The following is a 12139-nucleotide window of genomic DNA, read 5'->3' on the forward strand; positions in this document are numbered from 1 at the left end:
GAGCCGTATAGTTAGGTCTTTAGGTAAAACTATTTCCGATTTTCTGGGAAACTGCTGGATTGATCTCCAGTGAGGTTGTGCAAGTTTGTAATCCTACCAGCAATGGAGGAGTGTTTCCCTTTTCTCCGCATCCTCACTAGCATGTGCTGTTGCCTTGGTTTTTGATCTTAGCCATTCTGACTGGTATAAGGTAGAATTTCAGGGTTGTTTTGATTTGAATTTCCCTTATGACTGAGGATATTGAACATTTCTTTCACTGCTTCTCGGTCATTCAAGATTCCTCTGTTTATTTCTGTACCCAATTTTTTGATTGGGTTATTTGGTTTTTTTTGAAGTCTTCTTGAGCTATTTATATATTTTGGATGTTAGCCTCTGTCAGACAAAGGATTAGTGAAAATCTTTTCCCAATCTGTAGGCTGCCATTTTGTCCTGATGACAGTGTCCTTTGCTCTGCACAAGCTTTTCAGTTTCATGAGGTCCCATTTATTAATTCTTGACCTTGGTGTCTGAGCCATTGGTTCAGGAAATTTTCCTTTGTGTGAGGGAAATAGGGAGCAGGATCAGGCATGGGGAGAGAGGCCCAGAGGGCCAGGAGAATGAACAGAAAATATGCAGTTCCCAGGCGGGAAGGGGTTTGAGGGGTTTCTCTAGGAAGTACCAGGAACTTGGAATGAGGGAAGCTCCCAGGAGTCAATGCAGGTGACCTTAGCCAAAATGCCCAACAGTAGGGCTATGGAACCTGAAGAGACCACTTCCAGTAGCCAGACCCCAAATTGGTCTAAAAGCAATGTGGAGATAGCGATGGGGCAGAGACTGAAGGACTGGCTGGCCAGTGACCAGCCCATTTGAGACACATCCCACCCACAGGAACCAATCCCTCACACTATTAATGATACTATGTTTGCTTGCAGACAGGAGCTTAGTAGAGCAGCCCTCTGAGAGGCTCCACCCAGCAGCTGACTCAGACAGATGCAGACACCCACAGCCAAACATCGGGCAGAGGTTGGGAACCCTTATGGAAGAACAACGGAAAAGATTGAAGGCCCTTTAGGAGATGGCATACCCCAAGGGAAGACCAACAATGTCAAGTAACCTGGACCCTTGGGAGCTCCCAGAGACTGAGGTACCAAGGAGAGAGCCTACTTGGACTGCTCTGAGCCTCCCCCAACCCCAGCACAGATGTAGCAGAGGACTGCCTTGTCTGGCCTCAGTGGGAGGGGATGAGCCTAATCTTGCAGAGACTCGGTGCACCAGGGTGGGGAATACCCAGGGGTGGGGTGGGGCTGCTCTCTTAGAGGCTAATGGGACATGGGGGTAGAAAGGACTCAGGACAGCATTTGGAATGTAAACAAACAAAAAACAAACAAACCTAGTTTAACTGGAAAAAAGAGAAAACGATTATAAGACACATGTAGTCTCTATGAGTTCCAGGAGAATCTGGTCTACATAATAATGAGTTTGAGGTCGGTCAGAGGTAGCTACACAGTGAAATCCTCTTTCAAAGACAAAAATTAGAAAAAACTAAAGCGAGAGAGAAAAATCAAAACTAAAACAAGAGAGAAGGTAGGAAATGATGAGTATAAATGTGTAAAATTAAAAACAAAATAAATCAGAAGCTAAATTTTCATAGAGTAACAATAATAAACTTGTAAGACCCTCAACATTAAAAAAAGATGTCAACTGGGCTTGGAAGGCAGAGGCAAGTGGATCTCTGTTGAGTTCAAGGCCAGCCTGGCATACAAATTGAATTCCAGCACCGATAGAACTTCACTGAGGGACCCTGCCTCAAAAAAAAATCAATGTCACTTATATATTAAAAAGAAAGCCAGTCAAAATAAAAATACTCAGCAAACTATGTCCTGAAATCTGTATGTAGCCCAGGCTGGCCCGGAGCATATGACCTGCTGCTTCTGGCTTTCAAGCACTACATGCATTACCACATTTAGTCAAACAGCTTCGAAAAAATGTGAAGCTGATGATACTAACTGCTGTCAAGGCTGAAATGCTCAGAGGGCTGGCGGGATTATAAAACGATGCAATCACTTTAGAGAACACCGCTGGGCACTTGTGCATGTGAAATAAACACATATTGCTCTAATCAGGAGCCTTAGATCCCTGTAAATTCCATATACTGACATTTTAGTCCAAGAGGTGACAGGGGATGGGGGCTCTCATCAGATCAGAGTCCTGAAGGAGACAGTCTCTCCATACCATGTAATGGCATAGCTACAATAAATCGGACATGACTAGAGAGGCCAACCTCCACCAGACACCAAGCCTCCCAAAGGGTTGAACGTGGTCTTTCCAGCCTCCAAGGTTGTGAGTAACGCATACTTGTTGATAAGCAACCTAGCTGATGGTAAGCTTCTAGAAACAAGGATTTGTTCATACGTTGCCCAGCTGATCAGTTTCTAGCACACACAGACTAAGATATCCACATAAATCCTGAACATGGGTATTTATGAAAATTTGTTCATAATTATCAAAAGTTACAAAAGCTGTGAAAGTAGCCCCCTCTCCCCTATAACAGGCTGACATATGAGATATACTGTAAATATACAGTGGACCAAACCTAGCAATAAAGATGAGCTCTAGGACTATGCTAATACTGTGGGCAAGCATAAACACACTTTGCTATGTGAAAGAAGCCAGATCCTGAGAGATGCATATTTTATATTTCTATTATATGGCATTCTGAAAAAGACAAAACTAAAGAGACAGAAAGCAGATATGTGGTTTCCAGGCATTGGAAGTAGAAAGAGGAGTTGGGGTTAGAAAAGGGCTTAGGGGATTCTGGTGTGATGGAACTGTTTTCTGTGGGAGTGGATAAAGGATTCTTTATCAAAATTCATGATACAGGCCACAAAGAAAAAGAAAAGTTTACTGTATATAAAGAACCCCAGCCTGGAGCTGGCTAGACTGCTCAGTGGTTAAGAACTGTCGCTGCTCTCTCAGAGGAGTGAGTTGGGCGGACAGTACTCTCATGGCAGCTCACTACTATTTGTGATTCCAGCTCCAGCGGATCTCTAGTAAAACATTCATAAGAATAAAAAAATAAAATAAATCTTTAAAACACAGGACTGGAGAGACGGCTCATCCACCAAAGGCTAACGCTCACAACCAAAATGACAAAAAAATACACAAAAAATCTAAAGTCAAGCAGGAAGTTGGGTGGACAAAAGTGGGATGTAGAGAGACATCATTTAATCTATCCATAATAAGTCAGTGACATAATCATGCTTAGAGTGTTATGGCAGCAGGAGTTAACTTAAACAGTGGAAAACATTTATTTTTGACAAGACTGAGGACCAAAAATTATTGTGCCCTAGGTTGAGAAGTGTGTCCCTCCCCTGAGATAGACACAACCTATCTCCTGGAATCTGTGAAAGTTACTTCATATGGTAGTATCACTAAGTTGAGGATCCTCAACTGGGGTGATAGTTTGAATCATTGTCAAACAGATCCTAAAGGCATTGCACACATCCGGATAAAAGCAGCAAAGATTTCATAGACAGGGAAGACACACCAAGGAAGAAGAAAGCCGTTTGAAGATGCCCAGCCGTGATAGGTAACCTTATTAACCGAATATAACAACCAATGGCCAAACACCTCTATAATTTGTTGTGAAGATATTTATTTTATAAATGAGACTAACCTTTTTTTTTCTTTTGAGGTAGTCATTTTTTTTTCTTTTGAGGTAGTCTTATTATATGGTCCTGGATGGCTACAACGCACTATGTGAGACAGGCTGGCCTTGAACTCAAATCCAAAGAGATACCCCTACCTTTGATTCTGTAGTGTCCAGAGTACTGGGGTTAACGAGACACCAGCATGCACAGCCCTTTCTCCCATTTTTTAAGAGATCATGTTTTGTGATGCTTCCCAGACTCTTCCTAAACTAGATTCTAAAGTGATCCTCCAGTCACAGCCTCCTGAGAAGTTGGGAATGCAAGTGTGAACCACCAGCTGGTTAGTGATGAATGTTGATCGATACAGTTCACATAAAGCAAATTATCATCTACTGTGTGCGTGGGCCTTACTCAGTCAACTGAAGACCTTAAGAGCAAAATTTGTAGTTTTCCATTGGAGAGAGATTTTAGCTTCAAGAACTCAGTATAGAAACTCGGTTTGAGTTTCCTGCCTGTCCTGTCCTGTAGGTTTTAAACCTGATTTCCAGTATCAAATCTTACCTGAATGTTTTCCTGCCAACTCACCCTACAATATTAATCTTCCAACTCCTCAATCCTGACCTCTAACTCTTTAACATGAATCCAGACGGGCATGTGGAGGGACGCACGCCACTGGTCCTGTTACTATGCCGTGATGCCCCACAAGCAGATGTCAGCAGTGATCAGTAGATGGAGGAGGCACAGGGCATTCTCCTTCAGAGCCTCAAGAGAAAGCAAATCCAGCTGACTAAATCTTGATTCCAGTCCACTAAAATCAGTTCTTGTACTACAGACCTCAGAATGTTGTTTAATTAAAAATTGCTGTGATAATTTACTACAAGAACCACAGGAAACTAATATGCTTTAGTTGACAACTTAATTAAAATATTTTTATACATGAAACTACATTAAATATTAAGAACAGGAAAATATTTATACATTATAGATAATGACATCCAGTAGTTATAAATAACAGAAGATTACCGGAATCATGAAAGGGTTAACTCAGAAGAAAGGGACTATTGAGTTCAGCTTGGAAGTTCTAGGTGCAAGCTCAGGCATGTATACCATGCAGGAGCATTTGTAGATGCAAATGAAAACATTTTGATCAAAAACACAGAGATAAGGTAGGCAGGGTCCCATATTCCTAATGCTACAATGACCCAATAACTTCTCACTCTTAAATCTCCCATCACCTCATATAGGTTCTCCCTGGGGACTAAGCCTTTAGCATATGGACCCTCAGGTTTAACATGCAAACCCTCAGCATCCAAAGCACACACACAGGATAAATGCATGCTGCTGAATTACTTGTATAAATTCATGTTTCATCTCATTTTTATTAGACACTAACTTAACTGTACATGCATAGGTAGAGGTGTGTATGTGTTCCTTCAGCAGTGATATTCTAGAAGCCAGCGTATGATTAGACATACATGTACTTTGAAAATGAGAGTCTTGACTACTTTTAGGAAGTATTTATTCTTAAAAAATCTTTCCTAATTAGAGACAAGATTATCCTGCTTCTATTAAAGTAGCTTTTTTCTTAAACAAAATTAGATATAGAGTGATTTTCTTTCAAATGTATTAGAAGACTCTGGAAGTTGCACCTATGTTTCTGAAATTTTACTGACTAAAAACAGGGGACACTCATCAGAAGTGGTGGCATATGCCTATATTCCCAGTACTTGTGAGATGGAAATAGGAAGATCAGGAATTCAAGATCATCCCTGGCTGCCTATCAAATTAAAAGCCAACCTGGGCTATGTAAGCAATGTAAATGCAAGCAAGTTTGTAATTTTAAGACGACACCAGATTATCTTTTTTTTTAAGATTTATTTATTTTATTTATATGAGTTCACTGTAGCTGTCTTCACAGCTCTCTTCAGACACACCAGAAGAGGGCATCAGATCCCATTACAGATGGTTGTGAGCTACCATGTGATTGCTGGGAATTGAACTCAGGACCTCTGGAAGAGCAGTTAGTGCTCTTAACTGCAGTTAGTGCCCTTAACTGGGGCTTTTAATCCAGCCCCAGCAGATTATCTTTAAAGGAATACTTTCCCTTTTGAAATTTACCCTAAGGCTCGAGACCCCATATGAACAACAATGCCAAGCAACCAGAGCTTCCAGGGACTAAGCCACTACCCAAAGACTATACATGGACTGACCCTGGACTCTGACCTCATAGGTAGCAATGAATATCCTAGTAAGAGCACCAGTGGAAGGGGAAGCCCTGGGTCCTGCTAAGACTGAACCCCCAGTGAACTAGATTGTTGGGGGGAGGGCGGCAATGGGGGGGAGGATGGGGAGGGGAACACCCATAAAGAAGGGGATGGGGAGTTTTAGGGGGATGTTTGCCCAGAAACCGGGAAAGGGAATAACACTCGAAATGTATATAAGAAATACTCAAGTTAATTAGAAAAAAAAAAAAGGTTCTCTGCACCCAAATCCCGTGGGAGGGAGAGCTAAACATACAGAGAGGCAGACACGCCTGGGAAACCAGAAGAGACTGCACTCTGCACACATCTCTGATGCCAGAGGAAAACACCAAACGCCATCTGGAACCCTGGTGCACGGAGGCTCCCGGAAAGGGCGGCGCAGATCTTCCTGGTTGCTGCCGCTGCGGAGAGCTCGTAGGCAGCACCCCACGAGCAAACTTGAGCCTCGGAACCACAGGGAAGACCAACTTTTCTGCTGCAAGAAACCTGCCTGGTGAACTGAGGACACACAGAGGCAAAATTCCTCTAGGACCGGGCACTTCCGGTGTTTACCGGGAGTCCCAAACCTGCAGATCCCGGCCCTCATCAGCTCTCTGCTCCCAAACCCCGTGAGAGACCTCACCGCCTGGCCAGGTGGGCACTCCTGAGGCTGCAGAGCAGAAGAGACCACCAACACTGCCCACCCTGCCCACATCACTGGCCCAAGAGGAAACTGTATACGGCCTCTGGGTTCCCGTGGGGGAGGGCCCAGGAGCAGCAGGACCCCTGCGCCTGAGACACCGCCAGAACCTGAAGGGACAGACCGGATAAATGGTTCTCTGCACCCAAATCCCGTGGGAGGGAGAGCTAAACATACAGAGAGGCAGAAACGCCTGGGAAACCAGAAGAGACTGCACTCTGCACACACCTCTGACTCCAGAGGAAAACACCAAACACCATCTGGAACCCTGGTGCACAGAGGCTCCCGGAAAGGGCGGTGCAGATCTTCCTGGTTGCTGCCGCCGCGGAGAGCTCGTAGACAGCACCCCATGAGCAAACTTGAGCCTCGGGACCACAGGTAAGACCAACTTTTCTGCTGCAAGTGACCTGCCTGGTGAACACCAGACACATGACCAGAGGAACAGCTGAAGACCTGTAGATAGGAAAAACTACACGCCCGAAAGCAGAACACTCTGTCCACATAACTGGCTGAAAGAAAACAGGAAAACAGGTCTACAGCACTCCTGACACACAGGCTTATAGGACAGTCTAGCCACTGTCAGAAATAGCAGAACAAAGTAATACTAGAGATAATCTGATGGTGAGAGGCAAGCTCACGAACCCAAGCAACAGAAACCAGGACTGCATGGCATCATCAGAGCCAAATTCTCCCACCAAAGCAAACACGGAATGTCCAAACACACCAGAAAAGCAACATCTAGTTTCAAAATCATATTTGATCATGATGCTGGAGGACTTCAAGAAAGACATGAAGAACTCCCTTAGAGAACAAGTAGAAGCCCATAGAGAGGAGTCAGAAAAAGCCCTGAAAGAATTCCAGGAAATCATAAATAAACAAGTAGAAGCCCATAGAGAGCAGTCACAAAAATCCCTGAAAGAATTCCAGGAAAACACAATCAAACAGTTGAAGGAATTAAAAATGGAAATAGAAGCAATCAAGAAAGAACACATGGAAACAACCCTGGATATAGAAAACCAAAAGAAGAGACAAGGAGCTGTAGATACGAGCTTCACCAACAGAATACAAGAGATGGAAGAGAGAATCTCAGGAGCAGAAGATTCCATAGAAATCATTGACTCAACTGTCAAAGATAATGTAAAGCAGAAAAAGCTACTGGTCCAAAACATACAGGAAATCCAGGACTCAATGAGAAGATCAAACCTAAGGATAATAGGTATAGAAGAGAGTGAAGACTCCCAGCTCAAAGGACCAGTAAATATCTTCAACAAAATCATAGAAGAAAACTTCCCTAACCTAAAAAAAGAGATACCCATAGGCATACAAGAAGCCTACAGAACTCCAAATAGATTGGACCAGAAAAGAAACACCTCCCGTCACATAATAGTCAAAACACCAAACGCACAAAATAAAGAAAGAATATTAAAAGCAGTAAGGGAAAAAGGTCAAGTAACATATAAGGCAGACCTATCAGAATCACACCAGACTTCTCGCCAGAAACTATGAAGGCCAGAAGATCCTGGACAGATGTAATACAGACCCTAAGAGAACACAAATGCCAGTCCAGGTTACTGTATCCTGCAAAACTCTCAATTAACATAGATGGAGAAACCAAGATATTCCATGACAAAACCAAATTTACACAATATCTTTCTACAAATCCAGCACTACAAAGGATAATAAATGGTAAAGCCCAACATAAGGAGGCAAGCTATACCCTAGAAGAAGCAAGAAACTAATCGTCTTAGCAACAAAACAAAGAGAAGAAAAGCACACAAACATAACCTCACATCCAAATATGAATATAACAGGAAGCAATAATCACTATTCCTTAATATCTCTCAACATCAATGGCCTCAACTCCCCAATAAAAAGACATAGATTAACAAACTGGATACGCAACGAGGACCCTGCATTCTGCTGCCTACAGGAAACACACCTCAGAGACAAAGACAGATACTACCTGAGAGTGAAAGGCTGGAAAACAACTTTCCAAGCAAATGGTCAGAAGAAGCAAGCTGGAGTAGCCATTGTAATATCAAATAAAATCAATTTTCAACTAAAATTCATCAAAAAAGATAAGGAAGGATACTTCATATTCATCAAAGGAAAAATCCATCAAGATGAACTCTCAATCCTAAATATCTATGCCCCAAATACAAGGGCACCTACATATGTAAAAGAAACCTTACTAAAGCTCAAAACACACATTGCACCTCACACAATAATAGTGGGAGATTTCAACACCCCACTCTCATCAATGGACAGATCATGGAAACAGAAATTAAACAGAGACGTAGACAGACTAAGAGAAGTCATGGGCCAAATGGACTTAACAGATATTTATAGAACATTCTATCCTAAAGCAAAAGGATATACCTTCTTCTCAGCTCCTCATGGTACTTTCTCCAAAATTGACCGTATAATTGGTCAAAAAACAGGCCTCAACAGGTACAGAAAGATAGAAATAATCCCATGCGTGCTATCAGAACACCACGGCCTAAAACTGGTCTTCAATAACAATAAGGGAAGAATGCCCACATATATGTGGAAATTGAACAATGCTCTACTCAATGATAACCTGGTCAAGGAAGAAATAAAGAAAGAAATTAAAGACTTTTTAGAATTTAATGAAAATGGAGGTACAACATACCCAAACTTATGGGACACAATGAAAGCTGTGCTAAGCGGAAAACTCATAGCGCTGAGTGCCTGCAGAAAGAAACAGGAGGAAGGAAACAGACCGGATAAACAGTTCTCTGCACCCAAATCCCATGGGAGGGAGAGCTAAACCTTCTGAGAGGCAGACATGCCTGGGAAACCAGAAGAGACTGCACTCTGCACACACATCTCGGACGCCAGAGGAAAACACCAAACATCATCTGGAACCCTAGTGCACGGAAGCTCCCGGAAAGGGCGGCACATATCTTCCTGGTTGCTACCGCCGCAGAGAGCTCGTGGGCAGCACCCCGAGAGCAAACTTGAGCCTCGGGACCACAGGTAAGACCAACTTTTCTGCTGCAAGACAGCTGCCTGGTGAACTCAAGACACACGCCCACAGGAACAGCTGAAGACCTGTAGATAGGAAAAACTACACGCCCGAAAGCAGAACACTCTGTCCACATAACTGGCTGAAAGAAAACAGGAAAACAGGTCTACAGCACTCCTGACACACAGGCTTATAGGACAGTCTAGCCACTGTCAGAAATAGCAGAACATAGTAACACTAGAGATAATCTGATGGCGAGAGGCAAGCGCAGGAACCCAAGCAACAGAAACCAAGACTACATGGCATCATCGGAGCCCAATTCTCCCACCAAAACAAACATGGAATATCCAAACACACAAGAAAAGTAAGATCTAGTTTCAAAATCATATTTGATCATGATGCTGGAGGACTTCAAGAAAGACGTGAAGAACTCCCTTAGAGAACAAGTAGAAGCCTACAGAGAGGAATCGCAAAAATGCCTGAAAGAATTCCAGGAAAACATAAATAAACAAGTAGAAACCCATAGAGAGGAGACACAAAAATCCCTGAAAGAATTCCAGGAAAACACAATCAAACAGTTGAAGGAATTAAAAATGGAAATAGAAGCAATCAAGAAAGAACACATGGAAACAACCCTGGATATAGAAAACCAAAAGAAGAGACAAGGAGCTGTAGATACGAGCTTCACCAACAGAATACAAGAGATGGAAGAGAGAATCTCAGGAGCAGAAGATTCCATAGAAATCATTGACTCAACTGTCAAAGATAATGTAAAGCAGAAAAAGCTACTGGTCCAAAACATACAGGAAATCCAGGACTCAATGAGAAGATCAAACCTAAGGATAATAGGTATAGAAGAGAATGAAGACTCCCAGCTCAAAGGACCAGTAAATATCTTCAACAAAATCATAGAAGAAAACTTCCCTAACCTAAAAAAAGAGATACCCATAGGCATACAAGAAGCCTACAGAACTCCAAATAGATTGGACCAGAAAAGAAACACCTCCCGTCACATAATAGTCAAAACACCAAACGCACAAAATAAAGAAAGAATATTAAAAGCAGTAAGGGAAAAAGGTCAAGTAACATATAAGGCAGACCTATCAGAATCACACCAGACTTCTCGCCAGAAACTATGAAGGCCAGAAGATCCTGGACAGATGTAATACAGACCCTAAGAGAACACAAATGCCAGCCCAGGTTACTGTATCCTGCAAAACTCTCAATTAACATAGATGGAGAAACCAAGATATTCCATGACAAAACCAAATTTACACAATATCTTTCTACAAATCCAGCACTACAAAGGATAATAAAGGGTAAAGCCCAACATAAGGAGGCAAGCTATACCCTAGGAGAAGCAAGAAACTAATCGTCTTAGCAACAAAACAAAGAGAATGAAAGCACACAAACATAACCTCACATCCAAATATGAATATAAAGGGAAACAATAATCACTATTCCTTAATATCTCTCAATATCAATGGCCTCAACTCCCCAATAAAAAGACATAGATTAACAAACTGGATATGCAACGAGGCCCCTGCATTCTGCTGCCTACAGGAAACACACCTCAGAGACAAAGACAGACATTACCTCAGAGTGAAAGGCTAGAAAACAACTTTCCAAACAAATGGTCAGAAGAAGCAAGCTGGAGTAGCCATTCTAATATCAAATAAAATCAATTTTCAACTAAAAGTCATCAAAAAAGATAAGGAAGGACACTTCATATTCATCAAAGGAAAAATCCATCAAGATGAACTCTCAATCCTAAATATCTATGCCCCAAATACAAGGGCACCTACATATGTAAAAGAAACCTTACTAAAGCTCAAAACACACATTGCACCTCACACAATAATAGTGGGAGATTTCAACACCCCACTCTCATCAATGGACAGATCATGGAAACAGAAATTAAACAGAGATGTAGACAGACTAAGAGAAGTCATGAGTCAAATGGACTTAACGGATATTTATAGAACATACTATCCTAAAGCAAAAGGATATACCTTCTTCTCAGCTCCTCATGGTACTTTCTCCAAAATTGACCATATAATTGGTCAAAAAACGGGCCTCAACAGGTACAGAAAGATAGAAATAATCCCATGCGTGCTATCGGACCACCACGGCCTAAAACTGGTCTTCAATAACAATCAAGGAAGAATGCCCACATATACTTGGAAATTGAACAATGCTCTACTCAATGATAACCTGGTCAAGGAAGAAATAAAGAAAGAAATTAAAAACTTTTTAGAATTTAATGAAAATAAAGGTACAACATACCCAAACTTATGGGACACAATGAAAGCTGTGCTAAGAGGAAAACTCATAGCGCTGAGTGCCTGCAGAAAGAAACAGGAAAGAGCATATGTCAGCAGCTTGACAGCACACCTAAAAGCTCTAGAACAAAAAGAAGCAAATACACCCAGGAGGAGTAGAAGGCAGGAAATAATCAAACTCAGAGCTGAAATCAACCAAGTAGAAACAAAAAGGACCATAGAAAGAATCAACAGAACCAAAAGTTGGTTCTTTGAGAAAATCAACAAGATAGATAAACCCTTAGCCAGACTAACGAGAG

This window comes from Rattus norvegicus, chromosome 6 (assembly GCF_036323735.1).
Source record: "Rattus norvegicus strain BN/NHsdMcwi chromosome 6, GRCr8, whole genome shotgun sequence".
NCBI classification, from domain to species: domain Eukaryota; kingdom Metazoa; phylum Chordata; class Mammalia; order Rodentia; family Muridae; genus Rattus; species Rattus norvegicus.